Consider the following 9,494-nt stretch of genomic DNA (forward strand, 5'->3'; position numbering starts at 1 on the left):
TTGCTGGGAGTTAGCAGGGAAACCATGTATTATTTAAACAGACAACAGAAGTTATTTTAGAATGGAAAACTTTGACCATTCCTGACAACATAGTGGAGGGAGATTAGTATATCTGGTTGTCTCAAATGGCAACCTATTCACTATATTGTGCACCTTATTCACAATGTAGTGCACTAGTTTTGACCCAAGACCCTCCTTGGTATGTCCAATGCAGAGTTGAAAGAATTTGATCAAAATAGCTTTGAAATGATGGATTGAGAGGCATAGGCTACATGAGAGTAAAATCATTACATGAGCTCTCGTAAAAGACAAACGTAGTGCAAGCAAGCTGAGAGAAGAGCCCCCACTGGGTTCTTTTTTATTATTACAAAATACAAATAGAATTGCCACTGTATTTGGCTAAAGGACCATTTAACAAATGGGCAAACGTTGCTATGACGTGACAGAAGCACTCTGGGAATGTTGTGGAAACGATGTGTGATGATCGAGGCAGGTCCTTGAGCAGGAGAGCACTTGAATGAGCTTCAGTCTTACTCCTCCTAGGGATTCATACATCCTATTTAGATAGAAAACAAACCAATGGCAAATTGAGTGATAAAAACATCTGAAACGTATGAAACTGTAGTATGAAACAACCAAACCAAACATCTTTTTTTGTTACATTGTACTTCAAACACACTCAAAATGGTGGCAGTTGTAATGGTTGTATGTATGGGCTCTGGTTTGTACAGATACAAATCCTTTCACAGCGTTGTCAACCATCTGAGTCTTTTTGAAGGGGCAGGACACTTTCTCACACGTCTCAATGTCTGTAAACTTACATTAGGAGTTCAGGGATTTGGAGCCAAAATGACAAAAAAGTCACCTTTCCGAGTGTTTTTAAACGTTCTCGCCAGGTTCCTTGAGAATCCCTCTGTGTGTGAATGGTGAAGGGCAGAGTCAGTCACAGTTAGCCTCCGGTAGCATAGCAGTTCCTCTGTAGAGTTTTCAGGTGGAGTGTCTCTGAGAGAGGAGATCAGTGGGTATCGTACCTTTAAATCCCCATAAGTGTTTGTTTGTTGTAGCTGTTTCCTTCAGGAAGACTGGAGAGTCTGGAAAGAGTTGTGTAAATCCAGTGACATTTCCTCTCTCCTCTTTCACTGAGAGAGCTGGCATTGTGACTCTTTCTTTCCAGGACCTTGTCGGTTCCAATGGAAAACCAAAATGGCGACACTATGGATCTGTATGGAATATGACCTTTGACCTCGGATCAGTCTCGCAGGATAAACCAATCATAACCCAACACTACTTCAAACAGAGAGAGCTGAGGGAACCGAAAAAAAACACCCCTTGTAACATCCAGGTAACATTTATATAACATTTACTCATTGGAACTACTCTCACCCACAGACTGGTTTGTATTCAACATGCATCATTTCATCACAAACAAGCGCAGGTGAAACAAGATCAAATATTTGGGGAAAAAAGAGAAAGGAAGAGAAAGTGGAAAAGGAGGGAGTGAAACAAATCTTGTGCAGGAGGAGAGCTAATACAATCCAACTCTCAGAGGAAGGTCATTTCCAGCTTTTCTCCTTGGATAAAGGGGGACAGGTGTTATTCTGCTGAAGCCCATGCAGAGATGTCGTTTTCAATCGCTACACACCACTGAAGCCACATTCCCATTAGGCCCAGGCGCTTAGGGGGCGTGTGTGTGTGTGTGTGTGTGTGTGTGTGTGTGTGTGTGTGTGTGTGTGTGTGTGTGTGTGTGTGTGTGTGTGTGTGTGTGTGTGTGTGTGTGTGTGTGTGTGTGTGTGTGTGTGTGTGTGTGTGTGTGTGTGTGTGTGTGTGTGTGTGTGTGTGTGTGTGCAGTGTGGAACAGTGAACACTCATACAAGAGGACACAGAGGGTGAATAAGCGAAAGAAAGAGAAAGAGAGAGGGAGGCTGAAATTCACTTTCGGAACATTTTCTCCTTATGAAAGGTATCTCCTTGGCTACCACCTTACGTCACACTACAACAGTGTTGCTATTAATAGAAACGTACCCTATTGACCCCTATTTTAATTCAATGCACTAAAATGCTGTATGTAAGTCATAGTAAATCATATGGGTCCATCTAACCTGGGAGACTTCAGCACAGGATATCCCCTGTTTCCCATTTCTCTAGAGAGGTGACTCCAACCTGTCAGTGTGTCCTTCACAGTGTTGGGGAAGCTGCTCTGAAAATAGACTTTTCCAAGCTACCAATTACTGCACACTGGAAGAGTTCAACTACACTAAAGCTGCCCTTAAGAAAGAGTTTATAGTTTACTGAACTGAAGTTACTTTGAAAAAGCAGTTCACTGTATCCAAACTACTCCATGAAAAATGATATGTACATTTGAAATGTCATAGAATACAAATAGCAAGAACAGATCTCTCTGTAGTTAGATGTTAACAGAATGTGTAATTTATCCTATTAAACACAAAAACTATGTCTCAAGTGAGAATTAGGCAGGTCTGATGCAATATTGTTTTTTTTCCTACTTTTTGCAACAAAAAAGTAGTGTGTAGTTCCAGTAGCTAACCAGACCTCAGAAAAGTAAAGAACTTCTGAAAACACTACTAAGATTGTAATTTAACTCAGCTACCATCAAGTTACTGCAAAATGTAGTTACATTACTAGTTGGACTACATGTAGTTCACTACTCCCCAACACTGGTCCTTCATACGCAGCCAGCTGTTACGATGACAGACTGCCTCCTATAGGATTAATACACACAGGTCACTCTACTGAAAAGGTTAACAGCTGGGTCATTCATTAAAGTGGACTAGGTGAATGTATCCTCTCTCTCTCTCTCTCTCTCTCTCTCTCTCTCTCTCTCTCTCTCTCTCTCTCTCTCTCTCTCTCTCTCTCTCTCTCTCTCTCTCTCTCTCTCTCTCTCTCTCTCTCTCTCTCTCTCTCTCTCTCTCTCTCTCTCTCTCTCTCTCTCTCTCTCTCTCTCTCTCTCTCTCTCTCTCTCTCTCTCTCTCTCTCTCTCTCTGTGTGTGTGTCTGTGTGTAGGTGGATATGAGCTGTTCTCTCCTTGTTTATGCATTTCTTCACAGTTGCCTGTCAATATTCCAATCTCACAGACTCCTAATCAACTCTCGAGCCAGGCAGGCAGATCTAATTCAATTAGCTTAAGCACTCTAAATACAACACACTGCTGCATATTGACCGACCCTATACACACACACACACCAGCGTGCGTGCACACACACACACGTACACAACCTCCCCATGACACAGTCTTGTTTAATTGCTGATTAGTGTGTCTAATTAAAGTGGACGCTCATGGTGTTAATATCCAGAAAGAGGTGTTGGTGTTGATTAAAGGTGTACCTCCTTACTCCGCCCCTCCTTCAGTTGTTATGAAATAAGAGGGGTATTATTCTCTTGAGCTAGAACTGCTGTACAGTGGAACTGTATGGGTGAACCTGTGTGAAGTGGGTCACCAGTTAAAGACCACGATCCATTTTTGATCATATTATTAAACGTGGCATGGACGTTTTAAGCCACATTCATTTCGACAAAAGGATGGCCAGCAGCACACAAAGTGCTCACATCAAATGATGCACATTGTCTGTATTTTAGCTCTGTTGACCCACATTCATCTGCTGACATGAATATGCACAATATGCAGAATGTATCTCTCTCCCTTCTCTTTTCTTACTCTCTTTTTTATCTCTGTGTTTTACGGTCTCTCCATCTCTCTCTGTATCTATCTACAGAACCTAGTAAGTCACAGCGACCGCTACCCAGGACACCGTTAACAACAATACAACTGTTCACAATCTGAGTCCCATTCACAGGGTCCAGGTTAAATGTCTGATCATAGATCAACATGTAGGACCAGATACCTGATCCTCCTCCCTGGAGCTCCTAGCGACATGTCTCTGCTCCAGGGGCGGGGCTACTGTTTTACACTGCTGTGTCAATTCCCTATCTTCACAGGAGGTTACGTCTGGCCTGTATCACAGTGCATTACCCTGCCTGCCTGGTTGGCTAGTCCTGTGCTATGGCTGACTGAAGACCCAAAGTCTGTGTCACAAAGGGCAGCCTATTCCCCATAGGCCCTGGTCAAAAGTAGTGCACTGTTTAGGGAATAGGGTGGCATTTGAGACACAACAAAAGCCTGCATCGTCACACCGTAAAGCCTCCCTGAGTGTTTTCAGTTTTTCCTTTTTATTCCTCCCAGCTTGCTGTGACTGTGACAGCCACTATTGAAATGCAAATGTTTGTGCACCATCCAATAGCATGGATGATCTGAAGGATAGGAGGGAGAGACTGCTTGACAGCTCTGTTCACAATCACCATGTTTCCCCCCTTTGTATTGCTCTCTCTCTCTCTCTCTCTCTCTCTCTCTCTCTCTCTCTCTCTCTCTCTCTCTCTCTCTCTCGCTCTCTCATTCTCTCTCTCTCTCTCATTCTCTCTCTCTCTCTCTCGCTCTCTCTCTCTCTCTCTCTCTCTCTCTCTCTCTCTCTCTCTCTCTCTCTCTCTCTCTCTCTCTCTCTCATTCTCTCTCTCTCGCTCTCTCATTCTCTCTCTCTCTCTCTCTCTCTCTCTCTCTCTCTCTCTCTCTCTCTCTCTCTCTCTCTCTCATTCTCTCTCTCTCTCTCTCTCTCTCTCTCTCTCTCTCTCTCTCTCTCTCTCTCTCTCTCTCTCTCTCTCTCTCTCTCTCTCTCTCTCTCTCTCTCTCTCTCTCTCTCTCTCTCTCTCTCTCCCCTCTCTCTCCCCTCTCTCTCTCTCTCTCTCTCTCTCTCTCTCTCTCTCTCTCTCTCTCTCTCTCTCTCTCTCTCATTCTCTCTCTCTCTCTCTCTCTGTATATTATCTCACTGTGTTTCTGTCTCACCAACACAGACATTATCTCCGCGCCCTACATGCGCCCAAAAACATGTGTAGGAGTTTAGACTGACTCATACACACACACACAAAAACACTGACACACACACATACAGTACACTCGATGACACACACATACAGTACACTCGATGACACACATACACTCAATGCAGTCATCTGATTTCCGTCTCCACACACAGATGAAAGTGTGGCACAGAGAATGACACTCCAACAGGTGAATTCCACATGAAGTGTTCACTGAATACTGATTGGATGGTTGGCCTGGGCTCCCTGTCTCTAATTATAACTGTAAAGACGATGAGCAGGTTCCAGAAGTAGTCCTACAGTCCACAATGACCCTGCTGTACTGTCATCTCTCTCAGCTCTGGTCCTGCTGATGATAACATGTTTTGACACTGATCAATGAAACCTAATGTAAATGAGTCAGACTCAACTTAACTCTTTCACCACCCTCATTCATTTTATTTTCTCTCTTTTCTTTCGGCTGGTATCTCAAATTGGCAGTTCACCGGGATCAACAAGAGTCCCATTACTCAAAACTCAATTTCCCACAATGTCTCACTCTCACTTCCTGTCTTCCTCTCACAGCTTCTGCTGGGCTGACACGCCCTTCCAGTAGTCGAGGATGTCGTGGAGGTCCTCCCCTTTGGCAAACTGCACCTTCTTCCTTAAGGCGTTCCCGGCCGTGACGTAGCATGACTCATCCCTCTGGCCCTTCCTGTAGGGCCGGAACCTCTCCCAGATCCTCAGAGAGCTCTCCGAGGAATACTCAGGGCTGGAGGAGTACCCAGAGTAGTTTTGGTGGCGGGAGGGCGAGAGCTGTGAGTAGGAGGCGGCGTCACGGCGGGAGCGGGTCAGGGGCTTGAGGAAGGAGGCCCTCTGGTGTGGCGAGCCCTGGTGGGAGCCCTCGTAGTACAGAGCTGGGACGGAGTGGCGGTGCTCTGAGCAGTGGTAGTCCTCCTGCTGTTCCTGTCCCTGCCCCCCCTGCTGCTGCTGCTGCTGCTGCTGCTGCTGGTGGTGCTGATGATGCTGGTTGGTAATACCATCAACACCACCACCACCTCCACTACCACACCCACCACCCCCACCTCCTCCCCCGCCGCTCCCCACCAGAGGCAGCCGCTCCAGGGGCTCTCCACACCCCGCGGGGCTGCCTCTCTCCCCTGGGTACTGCTGGCAGGGGTCCGGGCTGCGGGGCTCGTGGATGTCCAGGCTGTAGACCCGGCCTCCTCCTCCGGTCCCTCGTTCCCGGTCACGTCCCATGGAGTTGCAGGATGAGGTGCTGCACTGCTTCTTCACGGCACTGATCACCATCGCAGCGTCAGCGCTCATCTGCCTCACGACGGGGCGCACAGCGGACGCAGGGGGAGGCGGCCGGTAGGGCGGTGACACAAACCCCCCGCCACTGATCCCCGGACGCTCCGAGAGAGGGACGGAGAAGGGGAGCGGCGGTGGAGGGGGGATCTTGGTGGTAGGGGAGGGCAGGCCCGGGCAGGTCTCAGTGATGCCGGGGGAAAGAGGGATGAGTCCACGGGTCAAGGAGGAGGTGCAAGTGGGTGGAGGGGAGGTGGGGTAGGAGGTGGTGGTGGTGGCGGAAGAGGCAGTGGAGGAGGCGGCCATGACAGAGTCCAGCTTCAGGGCGTCGATGCAGTTATTGATGATCTGGTTGACCTTATCCACCTCCATGGCGATGGTGGAGATCTCTGAGGCCGAGCCTCGCCCGTCATCGTCCGAATCCTCCCCCACGTCCGTCCCGTCCTCTTCTCTTAGATCCTCATCCTTCATCCCTCCCTGTCCTCCTCCCATCCCTCCATCTCTCATCACCCCCTCCGTCCTCACATCCATGTAGTTGCCTTTGCTGGTCAGCATGGCCTCAGAGAAGGCGGTGGGCATCTTATCCTGAGGGATGGAGGAGAGTCTGGAGGAAGAGGTGTTGGCGGAGTGAAGCATGCCCGAGGAGGAGGCAGACATTGGTAGCTTGCCCCCGTGCGTGTGGTGCTGGTACTGGTGGTGGCCCTGACCCTGGGCCTGCTCCTGGAGCTTCTGCACCGCAGACGGGTCGTTCCCCACGGCCGCCGCCACCTCCGGGCCATACCTCATTTCTAGAATCGTCTTCTTCACACAGATGGACTTTTGCTTCTCCTCATGCCTCCTCTTCTTCCTCAGACAATAGTAGATGAGGCCTAGGATGCAGAGCATCCCGATGAGGCAGCCCACGATGGTCATTATGTAGTGGGTGGTGGTGGAAGGTGTTGGCGGCATGTCGTCGGGGTTCTGGGCTCGGGTGGAGAACTGGAGACAGGTGTGGTTGTAGCGCTGGGAGGTCCGGATGGAGGCCACGCAGAAGGTATAGTTGGTGTGTGGCTTGAGCTTGTTCAGTGTGATCATCTCCTTCTTGAGCTTCAGGTTCATGACATCAGAGACAAAGGTGTTATTGTACTGCACCAGGATGTACATCTTGCTGTAAGGTCTGGGGATCTGGACCATGATAGAGGCCGTGAAGAGGGACACGTGGTGGAGCTTGATGCTGGGGCTGAAGCTGTGCTCCGTGGAGGAAGACGAGGTGGTGGGTTGGTGGTACGGACCCACGCGGTCAAACATGTCCGGGCCCATTCCGGAGGAATCTGAGTCTGGCGGAAGAGACGTCATCCCGGGGATGAAGACCCCATCCCGGCAGACAGAGGACAGAATCGTCCGAGCGTTGTGCCCGGCGTGGCCGGAAGCGATGGGACTCAGGAGTGGGTAGCCAAACATCTCCCTGGGGGTCTCGCACTGGAGCCGGTCGTAGGTGTGTGTGACGTTATTGAAGGCCTCCAGCCAGGTGAGGAAGTTGTACAAGTCACAGCCACAATGGAAGGGGTTCCCAGCCAGCTCACACACCATCAGGCGATTCAAAATGGTAAAGGTGGAGGGGTCGAGGCGGGCCAGCTTATTGGACGACAGGTCAATGCTGTTGAGACTGAGGCACTCATCCAATGCATTATTGCCAATGACCTTGATGAGAACATACAGAGACAGAAAGCAATATATTTAAAAAAAAATCTGAATCATATTGTACATACAGAATAATATCAACTTATCTTTAGCAAATAGTAGAACAAAACAAAAATCGACCAACGTCACACCTCAATGAGGTTGTGCTGGAGGAAGAGGCACTGCAGCCGGCCCAGGCCCCTCATCATGGCTTCTGTCAGGTTGGTCAGTTTGTTGTAGCCCAGCTGGAGAACCTAGGAGAGAACCAGAAAGGATTACGTTAAGATTAAATCAATCAATCAACCCACCCACCCAGTGTACCTGTAGGTTGGCCTGTTGAGCGAAAGCCCCGTCCTCGATGTAGGAGATCTCGTTCTTGGTGAGGTTGAGGTCCGTGAGGTTGGTGAAGCGGTACATGGAGGTATAGGGGATCATTTTGAGCTTATTCTCGTTGAGCCTCAGGTCGTGGACCGTGTTATTGATGTGCTGGGGGATGGTCTCATATGGAGGCTGGTTCTGGCTGCAGATGGCTAGCCACACGTAGCCCTTGTCCCCCCTCGATCAGCCAGCAGTCCCCCCAGACCAGTCCCGGAAGGTGGAGGTAGAGGAGGAGAGAGGGAAGGATGAGGAGGGTGGTGGTAGATGGAGAGGAAGAGGAGGAGTGAGTGTGAAGCCTGCTGAGCATGATGATGGAGGGAAGAGAAGGAGGAGGAGGACGAATGAAGAGGGAGGTTTTGTTAAGATGGAGGAAACGTGGGATTGAAATAAGGGAAAGCGAGGTTGAGTTTAAAGGAGAAAGAGCGTGGGGGATGGACTGTCCTCAGAAAGGGGAGAATGGGTTTAGCTTGGGTGTAGAAAAAGAGGGAGGGGCCTCACACAGTCAGTCACAGCTGTATGGTTGTCATGGTGATTAGCAGAGTCCCCATGTCTTTTCACTTCCTGTTGGACTGCCGTGGGGAGTGAAACAGCTATTCCTCATAATCTCTCCGACAGGAAGTCTTGTTGATTGATCTGATAGGAAGTAGCAGGATCCGCTGGAGAGACGTGAGTCTGTGGAAGAGAGGAGAGGAATACCGTGAGGCAACAATAGAGTGGCACATAACAATAATAACATGGAAAGAACCAAACAACATAGAACACAAAACACCAGTGTTGCATACAGATGGAGAGTCTTAATTTGATCACCCTGTTTCAGGATAACTTTCCTGGAAATGTAATGTATTTGAGGTTTAAAAATGCTTCTGAAGTTTGTAATTTTCACTTTGAAATTTTAGACTTGATTTTTCCCAAAATGTTTCAACCCCTACAAAAATGTCCATTCATTTAATCCACATAATAATTCACATTTCCTGTTGATGCAGGATTAGCATACTGGCTCAAATTAAGATCCTACATCTGTATAAAAAACCTAATCACATGGGACAGCTATAAAATCAGGGACAATTTTAGAAAACTCTGATTTCAAGTGGCACTATGATTAAGGAGACGATTGTAGAAAAGCACACGTCCTCATTCCTCAAAAAGCAATACAACATCCAGTTTATAGATGAAAACACATCCTGAATGGGAGTCAAGAAATGCACTGTTTAACACACACCAGCATGACCCCTTTCTCTCTGACAGCCACTCTCTGCAAACAGAACAGATGCTTATTCATG

The 9,494-nt window shown here is 48.2% G+C and overlaps 1 long non-coding RNA gene and 1 pseudogene across 1 annotated transcript; both read right to left on the reverse strand.

The window, feature by feature from the left end:
• Positions 1 to 318: 318 nt before the first annotated feature.
• On the reverse strand, positions 319 to 4,433 carry LOC124024956. The gene is made up of 2 exons (XR_006837112.1): positions 822 to 4,433; positions 319 to 556 (listed from the first exon to the last, which is right to left on the reverse strand). It is a non-coding gene; the product is annotated as an uncharacterized LOC124024956 (long non-coding RNA).
• A 330-nt stretch (positions 4,434 to 4,763) lies between these two features.
• On the reverse strand, positions 4,764 to 8,883 carry LOC124024955 (annotated as a pseudogene).
• Between the last annotated feature and the right edge of the window lie 611 nt (positions 8,884 to 9,494).

This window comes from Oncorhynchus gorbuscha, unplaced genomic scaffold (assembly GCF_021184085.1).
Source record: "Oncorhynchus gorbuscha isolate QuinsamMale2020 ecotype Even-year unplaced genomic scaffold, OgorEven_v1.0 Un_scaffold_2092, whole genome shotgun sequence".
NCBI classification, from domain to species: domain Eukaryota; kingdom Metazoa; phylum Chordata; class Actinopteri; order Salmoniformes; family Salmonidae; genus Oncorhynchus; species Oncorhynchus gorbuscha.